At 40.6% G+C, this 25651-nt stretch overlaps 1 protein-coding gene across 9 annotated transcripts in view; it reads left to right on the top strand.

Annotated features, from left to right (window-relative positions):
• The window catches only part of sox2 (SRY-box transcription factor 2), a 73657-nt gene that overhangs the window by 14790 nt on the left and 33216 nt on the right, over positions 1 to 25651 (top strand). For 6 of the 9 annotated variants that reach the window (XR_003751678.1, XR_003751679.1, XM_029000671.1 and 3 more), the window contains exons 2-3: positions 23084 to 23209; positions 23852 to 24006. The gene's annotated coding sequence lies outside the window, so the exon portion shown is untranslated. The remainder of the gene's footprint in view (positions 1 to 23083; positions 23210 to 23851; positions 24007 to 25651) is intronic. The other 3 variants (XM_029000672.1, XM_029000668.1, XM_029000666.1) reach the window with 1 other exon arrangement.

Here is a 25651-nt window from a genome sequence, read left to right as displayed (position 1 = left end):
TGAAGTGATTGTCATTGTGAAACACATAGCACACGGTCCACACAACAAAATCTATCCCCTGCATTTAATCCATCACCTTAGTGCGCAATGGGCCCCCATGAAAGGAGCAGCCTGGGAAGCAGTGTGTGCTTGAACCTTCTTCAGTGGCACCTTCCGATTACGGAAACACTAGGTCAACCACTGCCCCAAGGTAACTTCCCCACACACTGCTCCCCAGGCGCCTTTCATTGCTGCCCACTTCTCACAATGGGTTAAATGCAGAGGGAAACAACAATCACTTTCACTTTACATATTTACAGACAGTGAGCTCCATCTAGTGGTACTTCCTGCATATTGATTATCCTTCAAAACAAATAATTAAAGGATTTTGAATGTATTTATGCCTAAACAATACAGAACAAGAATGGGGAGAAAAGCCTCACAGTATTTGTTACAATTTCTAGGCTGTAATAATATGAAAAACTAAACAACTAAATAAGCAACAAAAAGCCCCCAAAGATAATTCTGTGGGACAAAATCTAATATGGAAACAGTGGAGTTTAATAGAACTCATTTTCGGTGGTAGCTCATATCTAACTGAGACGTCCTTCTAACGAAAGAGGCTGAGTTTTTAGAGCTGTCATAAAAGCGTAATTTCATCCTCAAGTGGGACAAAATGGCCCGATTTTCTTTTTCTTTATTTCAGCCACTATTGCGCTATATAGGCCAGCCTCCAAATCCTTCCGATTATGTTCCTCTGTCTCTTTTATGCCACACCTGTTAGTAATACAGATAAGGATCTAGTGAGATGGGGGAAAAACAATCTGAGATAGGCTAGAAACAATTATAGACAATTTCAGGGGGAAACGAGGACCATCTGCTGTATGCATTACCTCCATTGAAAAAAAGCCTTTCGGAGCTTGCCAGAATTTTTTGTCTTCTTTTTGAGAATCTCATGAAATATGTATCTTTTTTTCATAAAGTACTGAGGGGTCCCCTTCTTCCTGAACGCAGAATAGAGGTGGACTCAGAGGAAGCCGTGGAGTGGCAGCACAAAATAAGAATCATTTCTCTATCAAACTCTGAAGAAAGGTGAAAGAAGTCCCCAGTCCTGAACATTTCATATGATAAGGAGGCACAACATGTGATCCGTGTGCACGGTGTGATTGCACATTTCAAACCGTACAATGCACATTGTGATTGAGTATGGCTGACAAATGAAGCCGTAAATACCCGGAGAACACTCACTTGCCGCACATACATGCTGAGAGGATAAATGGAACCTGATTAAAAAATACAAGCTGTGTCATAGTTTATAAGCCGTGTAACGTGTTTTGAGGGCAATGAGGTGGATTAATGGGCGTTCGCGGTGCACCGTGTTTCCAAACACGTGGAAGGAATGCTGCGCCTTCCATCTACTCCCTCTCGAGGTGGGATACAGAGGAATCCTGGGCTGCTGAGTAGCCCAGGGGGCAGCACAGGGCACAGAAAAACCATCACAGGAGCATCTTCTCCTGGGAAATTGCCTGACCCTGATGCCTTTTTTTGCTGGCCTTTCTGCATCACTAACCCTTTGTTGCTCTCCACTACAATCACATGATCAATCTTAACACCATACACCTTAATCAAGTCAATAATTAATTTCATATCTTGAGGAGCCGGGATATGTTTTTTGTCCCTCGTCCTAAAAAAAAAAAAAAACCCTGACATCCTCAAATAATTTAGTGTTGACACTATCTCCTGGGTTTACCACCTTGAGTAAATTGGAGGCACTGGTGTGGAATAGATGTCTGGCTCCCATTCACCTGTCTTTCAAAGGCCGACCACTCCAGGGTTGAACTCCCCGTGCTGCATTTTCTGTCTGCTTTCTGGATGGACCTGTGTATCCTAAGGGCAGCGCATTTAAGAAGTTTAGTACGTTTGTGTGTGTGTGCACATCAGATTCACTCTGGCTGTCTGTTTCCTAGCTTCCTCTCAAGTGCGGACTGAAGGCATGTTAAGTGTAAAGCACGTGAACCTAAGGCAATAGGCTTGCGTGTAGCTCTTTGTATAGCGAGGACATAGAGTGTCAGAACAGCTACTCTCTCTCTCTCTTTTTTTTTCCAATTTGCTCGATTCCGACATCTACAAACTATATAAACAGGACATCCTAGAGGACCTTTGCTTGTTTCGGATGAAGATGCGTCTGGGCTCTTGAGCAAAACATGCATTCGAAGCTCAAGGCAGAAGGACAGTCAGCAAAAGGCAGCCTTGTCAAGGACTGGAACATGGACATGTCTCATAGTCTGTTTATTTAATGGAAAACCTCTCGCCCATTTCCACTTCCAAGATGATTGGCTTTTGCAACGGAGGAGATAATTCCAAGGCAACACGGAGGCCGGTGAATTAGTAAGGAAGCTGCAAACACAATTGCTCAAACAGAACACGGAGAACCCAGGTGACATATGGAACGCCCTGACAGCACTTTTCTTCTTCTTCCTGCCTGGGTTTGAGCAAAATATGGGATTTTTATTCCACTGGCTCGGTGTGACAGTGCATGTACCATGACTTCATGACTCAATCACTAAAGATTCTACTCCTACTTCATTACCTTAATTGCAAAGCACAAAGTCTGCCAACAAGCCCCCCTGGGGAAAAGGTTATCACAGTCATGTACCGACATTGCCGTTCAGTTATATTTCCTTTCACCCCCTCTCCGCATACCTGAGAAAAGCATATATTTAACTATGGTGCACACAGTACAGCAGAAAATAACAAAAAATTAACAAAATAATATTTATGTGCACTTTAATGCCAAAAATCGATGCTACTAAACAGCAATGCTGCTGAGAGTGAGCAGAGCTGAACTGCTAAAAATGATGAAGTGAAGTCCTGTTTGCCGTGTCTGGCTGGAGAGGATATTGTAGCCCCAGCTCTCTGTTTGATGGGGTTGAAATCTATTGAAGTGCAAGTGTAAAATGGACTTTGTTCAGGTAGTCACTTTGTTTTCATGCTGATAATATTCATCTGGATGGAAGGTTTTCTTCTTCTCTCTGGGACTTGGAGGCAGGGAGAATGCAGGGGAAAATGAGCTCTCGCACTGTCCTCTGAGTATTTACTCATTGATTTTATGCTATTGATAAAGTGCTGTGCATAATGTGCTTAATTCTGGGAATTATATCCACCACCAGGTATTGTTTAACCTTAATCCTTTGGAATACAGAGATCTTGGGAAAAGCTAATAGAACAATCTCTCTCTCTCTCTCTCTCTCTCTCTCTCTATATATATATATATATATATATATATATATATATATATATATATATATAGAGCACAGCAATAAATCAATATTAATTATTTAATTAGTATCTTCTTCAAATGAAAACATTTTACAGCATGTTTTGATTTGAGTGGTTTTTTCTGACATAATAATGCCCACATTTAGAATGTGAATGTAGAATTAATGTTGATGCCATTTTTTTGATGCCATATCATTACATATCATATTCCCACTATAAATAATTTTTCATATTTTAGGATGACCCCCCTTTTTAAATCTTTAAAAAAATTAAATAAAATAAAATCTAAACAATGGAGATTGAATAAATGAATTATAAATATGCCATATTTGCAGGAAGGCCACCTTTACATTTGTGTGCATTTTATTTTAATGGATGAAAAAGTTACTTTTTTATATGACTGGGTGAATTAACCAAGACTATGTCCGTCTTGGTAATATGTTTTTTTTAAAAATGCATACAAACAAGGCAAATAGGAGCCTAGTCTCAAGGATTTCTTTTAGTGGAAGCTTAGGTTGTGTCATCTTGTCGTGGCTCACCTATCTCCTCTAGTGCATTACCAAATGCTCTAATTTCCTTGGCAAGCCTGATGTTTATTGTGAGGCTGAAATTGAAAATGGTTGGTAATGGAGCGAGCTTCACAGTCCTAGACCAATTCTGAATCTAAATTACTTGCTTCTTTTCAATGGCATCGACTGAGGAGAGCTTTGTGCGCCTCGTACCTAATCAACCCCCAGTGTGACCCCAGATCCGCCAGCCCTCCTGGATTAATGATAAAATCCTTGGTTCAAACAATTATTCGACCTGAAATGGCTGTCCATTTTACTCTGAAAATTAAAGAATGTGAAATTAATTTTTTTTCCTCTAGACTCAGCATGTTGTAGAGCAGCACTTATTTTTGATCTCTGCCCCATAAACTTGATTTCTTTTTAAAGTTTTTTTTCCTCCATGTCGTGATGTCGAGACAGTACTGACTGCCTTCAAGAGGGAAAAAAATGTTAATACTGGCCTTTCTCATGAACTCTCACACTACATTAGAGGCGATGTAAAGACTTATTAGGTTACGCTGTGTGGACATTTTGACCAAAAGGCGCTTTCATGTTTCCTTGTGCAGATGATTTATTTCCAATTTATCTGGCGCTTTAAAAAAACATTGTTTACTTCTGTTTTTATTGAAACAGAACACATATGTTTGTATGTTTGCTTGAAAAAGCACACACACACACACTCACACACACACACACACTCATACACTCTCACACGCATAATGTCAACCTAAAATCTGGAAATTAAATAGATCTCAGGCACATGTCCATTTTCATTAAATGAAGGGCAGGCTCCATCAGCTTTGATCACTAGAGTATAATTCTGAAGACCTATGCAACTGATTTGAAAATTATTATACAATTGACTCAAAGAAAACTCAAACTCAAAGAAGACTCAAACAAAAGAATACTTTCAAATCAAAGCATATATGCAGTACATTATACCAAATGAACAATTATAAAAATTGCCCAACTGTCAAGGGGCCGTAGCATTACGGTTCTGCTGGGCTTCAAATAATCATTAAGCTTGCACCTTTGTGAAGGGGTAAGATTGATATATCTGCATTAATATAAAGATTATGTAAGGTTTGAGATCAAAAGACTAATTAAACATGGTTCCTTTGCTCCTAGTCTCCAGAAGAGGGCAGTCTGCCATTCTTACTCCTGCCCAGACATGACCAGAAAAAAATCACTTCTTCACAAGACGAGGACTTGTCATCCTTTATAGATTGGGAGATAAATAAAATTACCTTTACATTATCACAAAGAGGCCATTAAAAGTATATTAGATTTTTCCAGTGGCTTTGTTAAAATATCAGTTTTTTAGTCTAGGAAAAACAGCACAAATAATCTGAAACTTGCCAAATTAAATCAGGTTTGATTTTTTTTTTCTGAAGGACTCAGACACATTCATGTGCAATTTTTCATTTTCAAACACAAAGCGTTCCTCAAACGTGCTTGAGAAATGTGTTCAGGGTTCAGGAACTGCTCAGGGTTCTTAAGGAGAATGAAAAGGAAAAGCATTGCCATGGAAACAGGTTCAGTGTCATTCAGGATGGGGGAAATAATTAGTGATGTACATCCATTACAGCTGTTGTCTGTTAAGGAACACTGCTTTTCTTCCCAGGACCATTAAGACACATTTTACCATGTGATTTAAAAATATAAATCACTAAATCTTTTACCAAAAAAAGTAAGAGAGCACATATCCACAATTGATAAAAATGGTAGCAAAATCCTAATGAACGGCAGGGTTTGTGTTCCTTTTTTTTCAGTGAGATAATCCCACGTGCTCTTTAGTCTTGATTGCCCATGATGCATAATTTTATTTATTTATTTATTTTACATAGGAAAGCACTGCAAATAAGTACAGTGTTAATGCATATGCCCATTTTTTATAACCAAAGTCGAAAATTTCAAAGAGGGTTTTTTTTATTTTATTTCATTTTATCCAGAAATATTGTTGTTATGAGCAGTGGACAGAGATGCCATTTAAATATTTACCCTCCAAGGCTGATTATATTACAGTGTCCTCTTAGTGTCAGTAAGAGGCTTTTCATAAGCTTGGACCTACGGACCACCTCTGCACATTCGACTATTGACTTGTTGCTCAGAATATTTCCCAGATAAATTTTCAAGATTGTGAAGAAACCTCTATCTCGGTGCTTTCACCCAGCCTAACAAAGCTTTCATCAGCAAAAACGATCACTCCCAATCAGTGGGACAATGTTGAAAAAAAATCCTACCCTAGGATCCTACTAGAAATACTAAAAACTATGTGTATTAAATAAATTTCTATAGCACACAACTTTGCTTATATCAATACACTTAATTTAACATAAAATTGCATTAGTATTGTTAATTCCTTTAAGGCTTGCTCTGAATGTGAGGATAGCAGTTGGTTGTCTTAACTGTGCCATGTGGACACAGAACAGAAAACATTTTGCTACACGGTGCCTTTTATTTCCCCCCTGCATTTGATATTCCTTAATCCCAGGATGCCCGTACTCTGTGAGTACACAGCTTTTCATCTCCCTAATACTGGAGTCAGAGCTGGCGAATGTAGTGAAAGGTCATCACGTGGTCAGAAGGCAGTTCCTTCATTATGCAGCCGAAACAATAGTATGTTCATTGCTGCACTAATTATTATTCTGAGAATGTACCAATTTGTTACATCCAGAGTGACAGTCAGCCTGGGCCCTGAAAGGGGAGCATGCCAGCCATTGCAGTCAAGTGAAAGGAGCTCTTTCATGCAGACTAGTGGGACAGGAATGACCCTGTCGCATATGTGGGCAGGGGAAGGGCTCCGTGCCAGCCTCAACAGTCTGCTACCAAGTCTCATCACTCAGGACTGTTGAGCCAAAGTCCCATCAGGATTTCAGCTAATGTCACATGGGGTTGCCTGACATGCGGATTCTATTGACAGGTTTGATGGTTAGGATTTCAGATTTGACCCTTGACCTCTTAGGCTTCATTTCACCAACTCACTTTGAATATAACCTTTCCTGATTAATCTAAATTAGTGTGTCGTGACAATTATCAATCTTTGCACATGGACAATCAGAGACAGACATGGTAAATCAAACTGTACTATACAGCCTCTTCATTATTCTTCCAAGATTAATAATATTACTTTAAATACTACATTTTGTATTTAGACACATTTTGATCATCCAAGAACAGACAAAAAAAATGATGCACAAAATGTAATGATGATTTTTTTTACATTAATGCATGTAAAACTACCATGATGAAAAGTTTATGCGTTTACTCACTACATTGATCGGTGCAGCTTTTTCTGTTGTAGTCTATGGCAATGGGACTGTTAAAATAGATGCTCAATGTAAACCTTCATAGAGTTGACTGACATTTTTACATTTAAATGATTCAGTAAAGAAGGTCTTCGAGATGCAAAGCCGGTTGGGCAGAGCACGGCATGGCCCGGACTGATAACTAGGTTTGTAAGGCCTGCTATTTCCCCATGCAGCTGTGTATGAATCTACCTACTGATGCTGGTTGTGCTAGACACAATGTGGGAAAGATTTTTTTCGCTGTTGGTCATTAAATCACATAGGGTATGTTGTTTACCAAAAATATTTTCTTTAATGAATAAAGAAATTTTATATTTTAAGTACACTGTAGTATGTTACCTGGTATGATATTTCAATTTCACACTCTCTGCAATCCCTAATAAGTATGTGTATCCAAAAATTATTGGCATAACTAACTATTAAATGTTATTATATTTTTGAAATAATATTTAATATGCTACACAGCTGGGTGGGGTTAGCCAGTCTGCCACAGAGCAAACACAAAACTCACCCAAACCCTAATTAATAATTTTAAAAACAAATATGGAAATTTTACTATAAAGCCCAACACTGTAAATTACAGTGTCTCCTCTACCAATGGCTAATAAACCAATATTACAAAACATGACATATATCTGCAAAAACTAAACAATATAATCTTGACAGAAATGAATTTCAAAAAAGGTCCAGTTAGCTTTTATATGAAATTCTGTGCAAATGTATCTGTTTGAAAATGAGTTTGTCTTACTGGGTCAGATTCCTTGCCATTGTATTAATATTCTATATATTAATATTTGGTGTGCCATACTGGGGCCACCCCTGGTGGCTCTCATTTGACACTGTTAGCCTCCGGATTGCAAGACAAATGTTTTGGCAGCAAGAGTGGCCCATCTCACGCCACAGTCATTATGACATAATCCAGCATTAATCCTATCCTCTATTAATAGCTGATGATGGTGGCGGCTGGTTCACTCTCTTTATTACTCTCACTCTCTCTGGGTTAAATTGCTGGGCGTTGCTATGTAAACTCATTGTAAGTTGATTAATGTCCCTCAGTGGGAAAGCTGAAGTAAAGCCCAGTGGTGTGTGGAGGCCACTTGTTTTTTTTTTAAGGCTGCACAGTCCAACTTAAGAGCCATTGTAAAAATGTGGCCTTAACTATAATTTGTATTACCCGCATGTTAACCATGCATGATTACGATATTTTCTTTCCCCCCTAGGGGATTTTTTAGCCAGAGTTAAATTGTCCTAAAAGAAATGTACAGTCTGTTATAAACCGTTGAAATGTTTATTTGATCCATAAATGAAAACATTATTGAAGGTCTTTAAGCCCTAAAATGTCATTTGATTGGGTTGCACATGCATGTTCCCACATATAGCACACTAAGTTTTCAAAAAGACATCAAGCAAACATACTTAATGCTGACTAACGTTAACCACATAAAGGTTGGTTGCTCGGATGGGGTTGAGGTTTGGGGGGTATTATAAGGTCAGATTGTTGGCGGCTGGACTGAATTACCCACAGGCTGCTCTGATGACACTGAAGCACATGGGCAGTTTTGTCTGACACAGAGACTCTATTCTTCATCCCTATTCATGTCCAGTGTTCAGCCACTCATAAAAGACTCAGCCTCAATTCCAGCAACACTTTCAGTTTATAGATTCCCATCAGCTCTCCTTGAGCCCGCATAACTTAACACTTTGGTGCGAAAACTATGAAAAAAGTATGCACTTGTGTGAAACATATGAAGGATGACGGCTCTGATGCTGCCTGTAATTGGTTGTTCCTTCGTCACTGGTCCAGACCTTGCATTCCAGACAGCTGAGTTCAGACTGGAAGCTGTGGTGACCAGTGAAGCCGTGCTTTTGTGAGTCAGAGAGGCACAACCTTTTACATCATTTCAGCATGATGTGTTTAACTGTGGAGGCGGCTGAGAGTCATTACTATAAAACCAGATCGAGCTGGACCAGACCAGACTAATGTAGACCCAGGAAGATTCCTCCTTTTAAACAGAGAGCTACATAGTGTGCTGGGAGATATTGACATTAAGATAATTTAGTCTAAATTGGTGCATAACATATTTTAAACTTAATTTTTAGATGGAAATATCTCCTAGACACCACACAGGTTTACCCCCACTGACCATTCACAGCTACATTTATTCATCATTTTGAAATGTAGATTCAGACCATTCTGTAGCACATCAGTATGAAAACGAAGGGGGCAGACATCAAGCTGAAGTTATTACAGTTATCCTTGATTACTGTCAGGCATCAGTTCTTCCCTCTGTGAGCCACTGTTATGTCGCGGGGATTTCTATTGAGCCTGCACTGCTCTTGAGTGGCACATTCTTTGTCCTCTTTTAATAATTACTACAGCATTTCAATTTATATTAATAGAAAAAGAGTACCGCTGCAAACACTTCTCTTGTTTGTGCACCTTCCCTGTAGTTGTTGTTGTTGTTGTTATGGTCGATAGAAATCACTTTCAAGTTGTAATCTGAAGAACAAAGATCAATAGCTAATCCATTGCATTTTTACTGCCAGTGTTTTACAGCCTGCAGTTGAATACAAATTGCAGTCGTTTTACTTCTAGTAGTGAAATTTAGCAAATAGAGAAGGGCTGAGAAATGCTAAAAGCGGATGTTTGGAGAGTGAGAGAGATCATTAATTGATGTGATTAATATATAAATATTTAATGAAATGTGAAATTCATCCAAGCAAAAACAATCCCTACATAAAGATGGAGAAGGACAGCGAATGGTGATGCATCATTATTTTCAAATGGAGACACACAGGTCTTGCACTGAATCTGGACCATGTGACATGTTTTTGGGTGAATCATGTGAGTTAAGAGATTTTTTTAAAACTACATGAGTTAAGAATTTTTTTTTTCAATTATAAAAAACTAAGTCATTTGTAAAACATTTATTGCCATTGTATTTACTGTAAGAATCTGCAGGTCTGACCAGATAAGCTCCTTGTCCAAGCCTCTTTCATACTGTTCTCTGTAATAGTTTTAAATATGCCTTAAAGCAAGCTTTAGAATTGGTAGTGATGAATCCATTCCAAAATGTGTGGTTTTAAAAACATGTTAATCAGTGGATTAATACAGCCTAACCAGGCTGCTGTTAGTCAGATAAATATTAATTATGAAACATGATACTCTGATTTTTGTTTTGTTCAGCAGCAATCTGACTTAATCGGCATATTGCCTTCGCTGTTGCATATTTGTAAAGCTTTTTTTTTTTTTTAAATGTACATGTGGAAGAAACACTGGACATTTGGCTATATGGCTAATTAAGATAAATTACCGCTCTCTTACCTCTCTACATGTCACAAGTCATTTGGTTTGCATGTCTGGCATTATCGTAAAGACAATTTGAATGCTAAAAAGGGAGGTTAGTGCTGTTTAAATGTGACTCTCCGACAGCTCTTGCCTGCAAGGCTATCACTTATTTTGAGGGCAACCCAAATGTTGACTGTTTCTTAAGTGCAAAAAAATGAATTTCCGTGCTAATGGTGATATTCAGAGCGGAAGGGAGTGTGCACTGCTGAGATAGACAGAGCATCTGTTGGTACCAATGGTCCATGTGAGCATAATTTCAGCGGTGGGCGGCTTTTGTGTGGCTTGAGCCGGCGGTTTGCGAAGCTGAGGCGCGCCGTGTCGGCAGGTGCATGCCACCAAATTACCGCCTGCAATTTGCATTTTCCTCTGCTAAGAAGCATGCCATTATCATATCAAAGGGAACTCACAGCAATGTCTAGTTTGGAGAGATGTGGCACTGCTTCAATTTGAGCAATTAATGCAGGATGAAGACACTTGTCAAGCATCCCAGAGTTCACTGCATCCCTCCGCATTGTTCTTGGATGTGTAAGATGAGGCGCTCTCTCTCTCTCTCTCTCTTCTCGGCGCTGAGCGAGGTTGTATGGATCGCACACATGTGAAACACACACACATTCACACACGTGCACACAGAAATACAGTCCTTTGCTACAAATGCAAATAGGGCTTAATTCACAGCGAGTCTTTTTTTTTGCTCCCGAAGTCGTTGTTTGATTTTACTCGAACATCCTCATTAATTCCACACTGACAGTCAGACTGTAAATTGAGGAGTACAGCATGAATCAGCTGAATGTATTTCACTACTGTATATGGCTAATTAAGATATATTACCTCTCTCGGGCCGGCCTGCAAGTCCTCTTGTGCCAGAGGATAATGCATTAGTGTTGGCATCACATTATTTTTGGTTTTTACAACATTTACCATGTAGCCCACACATAAAATTACTCTGAATGGTTGTTGAACGAATTCATTTGTTTTACTGTCAACTCCAACGTCCTCAGCCACTTTCGCACAATTTGGCGGCCATTAAATTCAAAGTACAGTTCAATCATGGCCATTACTTGCACATCTTTTCCCTGTTAAGCAATGGTCTTGTCATTTAGCTTTTTAGGAAATCTCTTTTTTTCAACACCCCCCCTGCCCGAATTGTTCTGAAGCACTCTACATTTTCTTTGGGGCTAGCACTTATAAGACGGTATTAGTCACAGCTGTTCGTTGTGATTTCCATTCCTTTCCTGGCACAGCCTCTCTGCCAAGTGGCTCTGAGTGCCTCTCCCATTCACTCGCCTCCTGCTGGATCACTTCCTTACTTCTATGATAGTCAGCTGTCCCTTACCGCCTCTGAATTGAATTTGATGGGGAGTATTTTGTTTGGATTCCCTGCCAAAGCTGCCTGTACAGGATAATACGTCTTGATAGTGTATCATGCCAGGCAATGGCGTATTAAGGGGTTGCCATGCTATGGTGATTAGAGGTTAGTGGGCCGTAAAAATGGTGTGGCAATGCTACAGCAAATATTAGCAACAATGGGAGTCTCTGGTGTATAAATTGCATTATGTTTGAGCATCAGTCCTTACAGTGCATGGATGATGGATTGAGCTGAATTACTGAATTCCTAGAAATGGATCCATTTATGAACATGTCAGAGTGTGGACACGGCAGAAGATTTTCTTGTAGAAATTCCCTACTCACAAGAAAGGAAAAAATTGACTCCTTTTTAAAAAATGAAAAGCACTGGAGCTTCACCCTCACACAGTTAAATTTAGATTTAGGCGCCATTTATCTTTTGGTGGATCTTGTGCTCAGCATGTAGCAAACTTTGAGCTTCAGCTTTGCATTGATCCATCCTCTGCTCTCCTCTCTAACAACGTTATCTCCCCTTCTGTTGATATTTCCCTCTTCTTCCCCTCTTTTTCTTTCCTGTGGGCTTCACACCCATCCTTGATGTTTGTGACAGGCCATGATAGGAGAAGGCTCTTATCACCATGGGGTTCGGAGGTCTTGCTAAATTGAAAATTGCAAATGAAATCCATCCGGGTTTAAATTCATCAGCTATTATGTCAGATGACCTTTGGCAGCCACTGATAAAAATGAGCGAATGTTAGCTCTGATCCAATTTTCGACACTATCCGCTCCTTTCACTTCATTCGCAGTCAGACAGCAGCCTCACTGAAAGTGAAAATGATAGGGTTTCAAGAGAGCACCATTGTGTTGCAGATTAAGATTTTCTCTCCCTATTTGCTGGGGTCGGCCTTGTGGTCCCCTGTCTGGTATTTCACCATTGTCCAATCAGTTTCAATATCTGCTTCAGAGGACATGTAAGCCATCCATACTGATAAACACTTACAGGGGGAAATGTTGGACTTAATGGTTTTGCCTCAACGGTACTAAGGGTCACTGTGTACCAATATTGACTGGCACATGTTAGTTTAATCTGACATTCTTAAGGAATGCAACCACCTACTGGGTTCTAAGACTTTGCTCAGGCACTTTTATTATTAATCAACTCTGATTAAAACATACATTTTTACATTTGTAATTCCCCCTAAATAAAATCAGAAGTAACATCAATCAGCATTCAAATAAGAATATGGTAATACCTGTGCTGTATTATACATAAATAAAGAGAAGAATGTAAATAATACTGATTGGCTTAAAAAAAATAAATGTATTTTGCAACGGATGCTATTCCACAGTGCATTCAGTCAAGTTCTCTTACACTGCAGAACACAACAAACCAAGCACTCTAAAGAGCCCAAGTGATGGTCCTGTTCTAGAAGCCCTTCAGAGGCGGCGGGCCCTAGAGGACCACTATAATTGCACACACCTGGACTTCTCAACTGACCATCAAGGGCAACTGAAGACCCACTGTTACGTAATGATACATTCAGAAATAGAAAGCAGTGGAATAGGAATGAGGTATTTGAAAGCAGGGGGCTGGAACGTGCTGCCAGTAGCAAAAAAAAAATTTTAAATGAAAAAATGAAAAGGCCCAAAGAGCAGATTTATGATTATGGGAATTGACATGCAATCTACTATGTTCTTAGATACATATTTATAGATTAAAGGACACATTTAATTTTTTTACTTTTATTTTTCTCTATTTGGTTGTTTTCTTTCTTACACACCTCCATTGTACCATATTACCATGCCTTTGATATGCGAGCACCAACTGAAATCATATGATATTGGAGTTTTTATGTCATTCAGCTGTTCTGACGTCTCTAGGTATATTCACAAGATCCCTCCCTGTCACTTTTGACCTCATGAGCAAAGAGTCCCCAGAGCACCATTGTGAGCTTTGATTAAGTGTGTCATGTGTAATTGTAGGACGGTGAGAAATGCCAGCACGAGAGGTACCGGAAGGACGTCTGAAGTCAAGATGAGGTGTCCCCATGGAGCCTGGAGGGGGTGGAGGGAGGGGGCTAAATGAGCCATTGCTGGGAAGGTACAGCCCTATTCACCGTCACTCAATCCTAATGGCCGCAGGCAGTGGACACAGCAGTGAGAGAACAGGACGTGACATTTTTAGCACAGTGACCTTATATGCTTGTGGTACAACAGGGGTATTATTAACCACAGTTCTACTCACAGAATACAATTACATAATTATACTTTTTGCAAATATACAATATAGAAATAAAATGTTTTCATACAATTTAAGTTCCTATCATTCTGTCAGCTGAAACAAATAACAAGAATAAATTTATGTACGCATCTAATAAATAAAGAAATAAAGAAATACATCTAAATGTATATATTAAAAGGTATTAAAATAAAACTAACCAGAATATGAACCATGCTGAGTTTTGAGATTTGGGGTGACACCGTAACCATGATGTGAGTATCTCCCAAAGGTTTTGAACTAAATGAAATGGTACATGGCTTGGGTGGCAGCATCTGTGGGATTTATTTGCGCCCTTTGGTTGTCTGGGACCCGTCTCCAGCCTCATGCTGCACCTGTCACAGGTGCTGATTATTAATCACTTATTACCGCAGTTTATTTGCTGGCTGACAAGTTGCAATTTCCTTCTGATTTGGGACGTTTGTCAGGTGGGAATTATGGCAGAGCACATGTGACAAAACACATCACCCCCTTTTTCCCCCTCTCCGGCTCTTGGCTTCTCCTGCAATCTCCCCACTCTCCCTCTCCAGTTTTTCCACAAACAATATCTGGGACTCCGAAGTAATAAGGCGGAATGTATAATTAATTACCCAGCTTGCTCTAATTAAGGATGAATAAGTTGTGTCCCTCTCATCATCACAAATGTGGTGATGGGTAATACCAGTTTATGCTATATTAACTGCAAATATGCAATCCTTCTGAGAGCACTTTCCTTGATGAATTTGATGAATGTGACAATAATTAGCAGAGACAGATAAGAGCTAAATTACTACTGACAATGTAATGCTATCCTGCTTGAGGGCTTGGGAACATGGCAGGCTAACATGGCAGGGACCAGGCCCCATTTCTAATTAATAGTCTTTCTGCCACTGGCAAAAGGGATGGTAATTGTTTTCGTCAAAGGCTGTGGGGAGCTATCAGGGTAATAAAGTTAATTAGCAGAACAAACAACCTTTCACTGCCTTACCAGAATGGGAAAAGTGTCATTCAGACCGAGGAAAGATATGACTAGATTAGACGATAGCAAAGAAAATTTTACACTGGAGGAAAAACAGCAGGGGAAAAAAATAAATCAATTATTCAATTCTTTTTTATGCCATGGTGATTGGGGAAAAAACATTTCCGGATGAATACAAAAAGTGCCCGTTTTTCATTTTAGCGTTATCTTTTTGCTCATTTGGCGCTGTCACCGGTATCTTTCGTGGTTCTGGGTGGCTGAACCCAGAATTCACCAAAGCAATTTGTGCACCATCAAAATTTCTAATGATCAAAAAGTGGCGGAATGCTAAAGCTATTACTGAACTGAATTAGACAATGATGCGTTTTTTTTTTCTTTTTCTTTATCTGAATAGCGGTGAGATATTGGGGGGTGGTGACATTTTCCCTTTCTTGATGACATAGTGATTCTTAGAGACAAGTCAGGAAATGAACCTCTGTATCCGACAAAGTGGCTGTTTATTAGCCAGGCAGACATGTGATGCTCTGTTTCACAAAGCGAGCCCGGCTATGCCTGTTTTTCCCGGGGAGAATGAAGTAAACATTCTTTATCGCAGGCACTTTCCAGTCTGGTGTCATGTTTCACTTCCCAGATAAAACAAGGCAACGCATGCAAGGGTTTGTACACAAGGTGGTGGTAGGAGCACTTCTTACCTGCGCAGTTGTGCATTGCAAAAAGCTAATTAAAACATGCATCATTTCTTTTGGTGCATGTGCAATTTAAGTGGGTGTTGAGCAAATAGATTGTCTTTGGCTCAGTGTCACGTACATATCACCCTATAAAACTAAGGCAGTGTGCTGATGGTTGACAAAATGAGATAAAGCATGTGTGTGTGTGTGTGTGTGTGTGTGTGTGTGTGTGTGTGTATGTGTATGCGTGTGGTTACTAAGTGTTGTGTTGTCTTGAAATGCTGGCCTGGGCTCACCTGGGAGCAGTGATAGCTTATCAAAGCCAGAGCAGTTCCTCTTCAACACTGCCAGATAATGAAGGCCTTCTATTCAACAGATTGGCAGCAGGGAGCACCATGGGAACCACTGGTCAGCTGACAGTTGGATGGACAGCTTGACGACCCAGGCAGCATCATGGGAAATAGCTGTCACCTGATGTTTCCCTCACCTACTGAGATAACCTTCATTGTGGCAGTGAAGACAAAGACGCATTTAGGGTGTGCGTGGGCATAAGGTGATTAGTCCTATTTAAATTGATCGATACTCTGATTGAGAACTGAGCATTCCAAATGATAAAAAAACTAAAACAATAACTTAATAATTACATGTTACATTTTGAGGAAATGACTTCTGTAGAGGTCATTTAAAATGAAACACCATATTCATGTATATAAATGGAGATATCACATCATAAATATATTTGATCTATACCCCAGTGGGCATTAATTCACATTATGACCGAAATATCTATACACAGCTGAAACATAAACCGCAAGATTAAATTCTCCTCATTACGATGACACTTGTCAATGGGTGTGATATATTAGGCAAACTCAACCACCACCCCAACTTGCAGGAAACAAGGTGTAAGAACTATGTCGTGTAGCTATGTAAGATGATGACTTCTTGTGATGTGGGTACACGTTTGGCTCACTGTTGTTTACCTGGGGAACTGATGGCAACAAGATGCACTATGGGAAGATCTCAGTCCAACGTACCGTCTGAGAAATGCTCTGTAAAAATAGACCCCATCGCGTAATTCTTTATAGCTGTTCTGGATGCAAGTGTTCTATTTGGTGGGTGGTATTAATGTAATGGCTGATCTGTGTTTTTTTTCGTTTATTAAAAACCTCACGTAGCCATGCCCTTCCCTTGATGACCATAGGCTCTGAAACCTGTTCTCACTGGTTTGCCTTTATAGACATGGTCTGGAAAATTGGATCACTGAAACTATGAATGCACCAGCATAGCTAAGCTACTATGTAACAATTATCTTTAGTGTGAACCTACAGCCCTATTTATGGCAACGCAAAGGCTCATTGATTTGATTCCTGTGTCAGCGAGCATGGCTTTCCATGGGGGCCTTGTCGTCAGCTCCTTTCAGCACCGGCTGTACTACAGCGGGACAGATCCCCGGCTTGCTTTCAGCTGATTGCATGCTGACACGCCTTTGATCAGCAGCAGCGTTTGCCATAATCATCCGCATTGTACACGTCGGGCCTGTCACACACATTGCAAGCTGTCCAACTCAGTTTAGATTTGGTCCGAGCGCAGACAAAATATTGCGCTGGTGTAATAAGGGAGTGGCTTTGATATTTATTTTTGCACCTGCTCTTTGCTACAACTGCTTTTGCAGAAAATGGGGTATGCTTTTGGAGAGTGGAGAGTGACAGTGACTTTTGGAGAGGAGAGCCCGGCTGTGTGTCCTTTGAAGGTTAAACAATGCCATACGCTTGTGGACGGCACTTGAAGAAGATTCAAAGTATTCCGCTTTGGCCTCATTATGCTTTAGTACATCTGGTTCAACATGCAAACCCAGTATTAGTGTTCACTTTATACAGTTTAACTAATGCTGCTAGCTCATGGTGCCCTTGTTAGGCACTTGTTAGTTATTGTAATCACAGCATGGGGTCCCGGCACTTATTTGCAGTTTGACTCGTGCTAAATTCGACTGATGTAATTCTATGCGGGTGTGAAATGGCTTTGTTAGGAAACAATCTCTTTAAATGTGCTAAATTCCTCTGGCCACAAAAGGTAGAGCCAAACACCTCTCATTGTGATGCAATATGACGGGACATTGAGCAAAGGTGCCAACCACTTGACAATGCCTTTCACGGGCCCAGCACAAAGGGGCCACTCGCAGGGATCCACAATGGGGCTAACAGGGAATTCCGCTGGGCCAATGTGGGCCAAACTGTCATGCAGATCGCGTGAAACTGCTCTCTCCTCCTCCCAGCCACAAGCCCTTTGTTTTAAATATGTAGCTTCAGGGGGAGGCAGATCAGCTAATTGCTTGACAGGTTCTCACTATGAAAGAGATTAGGAAGTATTTGGCAGGTTAAGCAATGACTTAGCAGAACTACAATTTGTACTAATTTGTTGGGCTCAAAGGACTAAAACCTAAACCATGCATGGGACTGGCTAAGCATCTTAACTCTATTATTGGTCTTGGTTGGGCCGAAGGGAGACAATAGCATACTCTAGTAACTGGAAACAGGAAATGGAAGGGACACTTAATAATGGATAACAGCTTTTCAGACTGGGGATAACACTTTCTAAAGACTGTTACTGTCATTTGTTTAACTGATTAAGTCTATGACACTTATTTTGTTCTTCATAACCATTGTGATTATTTTGCCATCCATCTATCTGTCTGTCTGTCTGTCTGTCTGTCTGTCTGTCTGTCTGTCTGTCTGTCTGTCTGTCTGTCTGTCTGTCTGTCTGTCTGTCTATCTATCTATCTATCTATCTATCTATCTATCTATCTATCTATCTATCTATCTATCTATCTATCTATCTATCTATCTATCTATCTATCTATCTATCTATCTATCTATCTATCTATCTGTGCTGTATGTACCAGGAGATGGCACCTGCCCAATGTAAATAAAGTTATAGACTCTACAAATCCAGAGGTGTTAGCAGCTCATTACAGCAGGTCTCTTCCTGCAGGTGTGGCAGTCAGCACCCCCCTCCCCATCTCCCCAACCCCACAGGCATGGGACCTCTCCAGCTGTGGGCAGCGAGACATCTCACACCTCTGTAGGGCAGAAGGAGGGGGGGTTACAGCTGCTTTTCTCTCAGTGGGGTGTGAAGAGACACTTGCCTAGCTACATGGTGGAGCTACTGTTTAACATTGTTCCAGTCTGTTTGCAGGGAGACTCCCGCATACCCCCCCCCCCCCCTCCTTAAAGCGCCATTGTGGCGCTGCGCTGACATCTCCCATGCAAGTCCTGCTCGGTTTCTAGTGGAATGAATGGAGAGTGTTTATTTAGCTTGGTCTTTGAAATACTGAGCGGTGCATCATAAAAGAGGGCCCTCTGGAGAACATCTCTGTGATGTGCTGATAGAACTTGTAAGGGTTGCCAAAGCAGAAAAAAAGAAACATCCTTCAGAGCATATCTTTAAATATCAAAGAAATTCAATAAACACGCAAAGACGCATTTAAAATGGGCTCCTATATAAAACTGGTTTCACATATTTGGATGGTCAATACTTTTTTATTGATCATCAAGTGGATCTGAAATAACATTACAAAATATGTTTTATATTATGCTGAAGTTATTGTCAGTTCAATAACATAAAGTGCAAAACCTTCATTCAAAGTTCAATTTGTTTGACCAAATAACTGGACTCAATAATAGGATGATTACATTTTGTCAGTGTATATTGACCATGTTATATAATCCACTGAGTAGAGTAAGGTATAAAATGTCCCCGGAGACGTGACATCTGAATCGCTGAAGCATGTTGAAAGATGCAGTCCATTCTCTTGTGATGCATGGAAATCGAACATTATTAATAACACTCTCATACGTTTTAATTGCATTTACTGCACGCTGCGAGTAACATTGGCTTTGGCATCTAGAAATATTGTGATAGTTTTCATGATAGCGCTAGATTCTGATTAATTGACCTGCAGATGTTCCCAGCAGACACATCACTACAGGGGCAGCAGTATTGACAAGGTAATCATGGCTATTTTTGTAACCTATGTGTTGAGGTAATAGACATCATCAGTGATGGACAGATTCACACTGAGAGAGACAATGAAGGGTTCCTTGCCCTGCTTCCCCGTGTGACTTGTTTGGACAAGAGGCTTATGTTGAGGTGACAAAGTGTGCTTCTCAGCTCGGAGGAGCTCGGTGCTCAACACCTACATTGCCACCGGGAGCTTCTGCTTACATGTAATCATGTTTCCCCGTGGAGGGGCTTGTGCAGCTCCGGAAGACAAGACAAAGTGACGTCTATTCCAGTGTACATCATGTGCACAGTATGCAGCGGAGGGTTGACTTTTATTTTGCACAATGAAAAAGACAAAAAGGTCATCTGTGGAAAAATGTCCCACGTTGCAATCTTGATGTTCTTGTTTATTTTTTGGTGTTTGAAATGCTGTTCATCCAAGACTAATCTTGTATGTTTCTCGGATTTTCGCACTTCAAAGAGATAAAATCTACCTCTGTAATCCTCAAGTTCTTCATTGAAAAACAAAAAATTCTACCTCATACAAAACTGCATTGGGAGGAATACATGTGAGTGCATTTCCAATAACAATTTGGAAAAAATGCACTCTAATACAATTTATTAAACTTGCTATATTTTTTCCCACGTCCAAAAATTGATTCATTTCAATTTCTGTCAGAAGATGTGAATGATAAGTAACCATGGCCATCAGTCAGTTTCACTTCTTGCAGATTCAGGATTCTGACCTGCATGTGGGATTGTGGGAAGATGGATTTACGCTGAGCATCAGCCAGAGCATCAGCTACATTTTCCTCCATTAGTTCATTAATTTCCCATTCTCCTCAATTTTAGTATTATTATGCTATTACAATATGGGTTTCCTGAAATGCATAAATGCATTGGAAATAAATGTGTTTCTCGGTGCAGCGAGATATGCAGGAATATATGTAAAAGCGCTGATAAGTGATGAGAATCTCCATGGAAACCTGAAATAAGCAGCAATTTGTTCAGTGGTTCGGGCGCTAAAAATAGTGTCATTATCATAGTGAAATAGTGAGGCACCTATTTATGTATTCATTCAGGGAGTGAACAATTAAACCCAACAGATTGGCACCCAAGTGAAGAGAATCAGCATGGTGCACATGTCTACGCGATTTGCGTCTTCAGCACTGTTATCAATTTGTTTATATCCATTATCCATTTGAGTGTTCCCTGCTGAGTCCCATTAATAAAACATAGGCGAAACATTCCATATCCATCATTTTGAATTAAACAAATCGAAGGAAGGGATTTGGAGCAGAGCATATTATCTACTTTGTACCGTTGCATGTAGCTCTCCAGATAATGGGTCAACTGTCCATACAGCGATGAAACACTTTCTACATGCTGCTTTAGATTTCATTTTAAAATAAATAGAAATACACACACACACAAAAGAGATCAGCACATTGTCATAACTAATGCCATTAAAATGATGCATACTTTTAAAAATCTAAAAGTTATATTTATAGTAGAGTAATAAGATGCTTCCTTTAAAAAATAAACAGGTAATTCATTACATGTAAGCACATAATACTGATGTTGTAGGGTGGTAGTAGCCTAGTGGGTAACACACTCGCCTATGATCCAGAAGACCCAGGTTCAAATCCCACTTACTTCCATTGTGTCCCTGAGAAAGACACTTAGCCCTAAGTTGCTCCAGGGGGGGACTGTACCTGTAAATACTGATTGTAAGTCGCTCTGGATAAGGGCGTCTGATAAATGCCGTAAATGTAATGTAAATGTTGTAAAATCTGGTGCAAGATGTTATGAAAGTAACACTGAAAGGACTGTATGAACATGCACATATGATAAAGACACAAGTTAAGCCAAAATGGCTTAAATGTTACAACCCAATGAATTTTTATGAGGGTCAAGAGTTAAGCAAAAGTTGGCCACAGGTTGCATCATGATGGGCTGCAATGCATATTCTATTCAAACATATTGTGCAGAATTACAGTATCAGAATTTAGTCTCAACCTGTCTACCCATTATGTATTATATTATATATTTTTGTTTATTGCTAAGTCATTATATTTCAACTTTGTCATATATAGTAAAATAATGACATGCCTTTGAATATATTTGCTCATATAATTCTTTTCAAAGGAAAATGTTGTACAGATAATAAGATTTAAATTTTCACATTTGCCTTTAAAACAGTAAGTTGTGCAATGAGTTGAGTGTTGGTACTGGTGGGTGTATTCTGACTAACTATACACCACTTGAAAATGGTTCTTCTGGGCCTGTATGGAGACATGTAGGACATTCTGAAGAGCAGTATGAGACTTACACATTAGCCCCTCATGTCTTAGTAATACGCTTATATCTTGGCTCTTCGACACAGAAGCCTTATATCGGCATCCTTGAATAGGCGATTCTTTTCCAAAGTTGATGCCTTCTTGGTTGGGATCTGCTCTGACTGAAAGCTTCTGAAAAGGTTTTTTTGGTTTTAATTGTTCTTCGACCCATAGAAAGCACTGGCCCTTGTTGGCAGCCGAGTACTCTGGGCTGCCACACAGGCCCCAGACATACGATTCATCCCCTCCCTTTCAATTCTTACTTTTCAGCCCTTTTAGCCCCAGCATGACAGGCTTGGAAAGAGAAGAGGCAGAAACATGCTAACCATAGTTTGGGATATTTGGGAATTACTTAATATATCAATGGCCATTTAGCACGTTTCTGTGTACAATACGTAGATGTCCAGTGCATGGTTACTTTTGTCAATGAGAAATTCAAAGGGCACCCTGCTGCTGATATTTGGCTTGAGGTAGATGAAGCATAACTGTCAAGAAATTGCGAAGTGATGGCTGCAAGTGTAATTATTGTTTATTTGCAACAGAAGGAATACTAATTCGAAAGGCGTGGATACATAAGGACACCCTTCCCCCTCCCTAACTCAAGGTCACTTGGAGTATCCCTGCTCCCATTCAGATATGGCTTATCTGTTTTTCACAAGCCTTCTGTTTTCAATGCAAAGAATGGTCCTTTCCAGAGAATGGCAGTCCAGCCCAGTACCATCCCTCATTCAAGGTCCTTTGTGCGGCAGCATTTAAAGAAGCTGTCAAGCTCTTTCTGCTGTTGGCAGGGAAGGCCAAATCTACAGTGGCACAGAAGTGACAAAAAGGAAAGTTTTTTTTTTTTGGAAAGGAAGAGGGGGGGGGGGCTGTTGTTTGCCTGCCGTTGTATGGGAAAGAGAGTGAAGGAGAATTTTAGCAACATGTAATTTGCTCGTGAGTCTTTTACTGTACATGGCTTTAGTGATGGTAATTTCTGCTTTTGTGTATGTGAAAAGATAACCATCAATCAGTTGTCAATTGGTCAATTGCAGAAGTGATGAAAAGGAGCGAGTTGAACAGTCCCGGCACTCTGGCTACCCTGAGGATTCAGAAGTGCTGGGAAAATGTGGCAGCCGGAACGGACCAGTGAGTGGATTAGGCATGCAGGTGCAGACCCGGTAAGATCATTTCTTCTTCTTATTTATTTTTAGATCATGATTTCAGACTATGTCCTGCATCATTTCATGAATTTATACTTATTTATACTAATAAAATTCTTAATTGTATTATTTGTTATATTTTTTACATCATTTTAAAAATAAATATGTTATTTTTCTGGTAGCCTTTACGACAAGCTTTTGCCAGGATTTTAAAGTGCTTAAACTTTAACGTCAATCAAGGGATCTTTCTGAATGCGCTAGATGTGTAAAGCCAGGTGGAATGCCCTCAAAGTCGTAAGAATGAAAAAAAAAATTGCGTAGCCGGGTACAATTTGAAAACATCCTGTACCCCGTTTGTTCCCCCATCTCACCCGGTCCCACCAATATTGATTTTGGTTTACGTCTGCTCCGTCTCTGAACGGGTGAAAAGGATTACAGGCCGCGAAAGGATGAGATATCATCAGCTTGTAATCCAGCCCAGGGTTTCCTAGCTACCGTATTGTCTATTCTGTTCCGCTATGTGAAAAATGTTGAATATCAACAATGGGTTTCACTGCTGTATTGTTGAGTTTTGTATGAACTAATCTTGCTTCAGTAAAAAAAGACCTACAGCTTGGACAAAAGTCTATAGCCGGTGCATTCCTAGCCTCTCTTCCACAGTGGCAGAGAGGGAGAGGGAAGAAGACATGCTGGTCTTGTGCTCTCTGCCGCAGTCAGGTGCTGCTCCAGCTTCGATCTCGTTGGTTTCTGGGACGAAATGTCAGGACATATCTGCAGCTTTGGGCCCAAGAAAATGCCCCTGAGCCGGGGAAAAGGTAAGGCGACCGCTCCCTGCGATGCTGCTGTCTTCTGGCAAGGCGACGCCACCCGCGGTGTTGCTGTCTCTGCCACTGGATGTCCTTGGCCTGGCGTGGAAGCTCGGGCTCAGGTGCGCGCTGTGAAACAGTGCTGTTAGGAGCCACCAGGGGGGGACCATGGCGGTTGTTTTAGAGCTGGACGTTGCTGGCAAATGTTGATTCCTGGCACGCGTGTCCACACACTGAGGTTATACAGGTTTGCAGATTTTTAAATGCACGTTTACTTCACTTTTGTGCCCCTTTTTGTGGCATTGCAGTAACAAAGGAGTGGTAACAAAAACGTCCTGGTGCATGGTTCTCTTTCTGTGCATCAGTTTCTTGTGAACCTTCTTGTCAGTTCACATTCCTACACTAGCAATGTGTGTTAACACATACACATGCATACACATTTAACAAACAAATACAAAATGTATAAATACATTATAATTTTTCTTAGTCTAGCACCCAACACTCTCCGAGCATGTTCTTCAATGACAAGTCTAAGCCTTATCAGGGCTCTTAGTTTGTATACTTGATATTCTATAGAAATCGAACGAGAATTGCTGGTGTCTTCCCATTGTAAGTCGCTTTGGATAAAAGCGTCTGCCAAATAAAGTAAAGTAAAGTGTTACAGGTTTCAAAAATGAGCAGCTGCTATGCTGCTTGTGGGCTGTTCTGCTACCAAGGATGAGCTGCAATGTGACAGAACGGTTGGTGCTCTACACAACCATTGCATAAGTGTTTCACCAAAGAGCTTTCAAGAGCTCATCTCTGTGTTAATATTAATGGTGTAATTTTTCACCGCACCACCCTGTTTTAGGTTCTGGTGGAGATTTAGAGGCAGCTGAGAGCAGGAGAGGGTGGCCCCTATTCAAAAACCATCTTAGACATAACACAGCTGTTCCGAGATCAGTTTAGCCTCTCAGCTCTTAGTGAATGAGGTTAGGGTCAGAACAATGTCGGGCTGATCTTAGGTCGGGGGCCCTATTCTTTGTGAGATCAGGGGTTGAGCAATGGGACACACTGGCTGCCGCACGTCGAGACACGGGCGTCCTCTGAGAGGGGGGCTGGGGGTGGGAGATAATAAGTCCTGCATGACTTACACTTCCTCCACCTTCCTCTCCCCACATGCAGACGCACACACTCGCTCACTTCCTTCAGTCATTTCTGCTCTGTGGCCCCTGACGTTTTCCCCTTCCTTGCCCATCGTGCAACTGAACTAGAAAATCTGGTACAATCTAGCAATTAGTACAAAGGGCTTCCAGTGTAGTGCAAAGGCAGGGATGCTGGAGCCCCGGCGGCTAGGAAAAATGGCCCTGATTGGGCACGGACAGTGAACTTTAGTGCCGCTTGGATAGATTCTAAAGATGCGGCCTCCTACCCTACAGGTCTGAGCAGCAGAAGACCACATTGCAGAGCTTCTTTTTTAGGGCTCCTTTGTGTGGGTGTGTTTTTTCCCTTGCCTGTCTGTTTCCTCACCCATTTCGGGCCATTACAGGCACTCTAAGTGAGTGTGGTAACAAAAGAGCAAGTTGTTGGCAGGGCAAGGCAGCAATATTTCTCAAAAGGCCCTAGATGTTAATGTACTACAGTGATGGTAAGCCTCGCAGACAGCAAATGCGCC

The sequence above is a fragment of the Denticeps clupeoides genome, chromosome 13 (assembly GCF_900700375.1).
Source record: "Denticeps clupeoides chromosome 13, fDenClu1.1, whole genome shotgun sequence".
Classification (NCBI taxonomy): Eukaryota; Metazoa; Chordata; class Actinopteri; order Clupeiformes; family Denticipitidae; genus Denticeps; species Denticeps clupeoides.
Note: the sequence above shows the minus strand (reverse complement) of the source record. Positions and strands in the feature narration are given on the sequence as shown.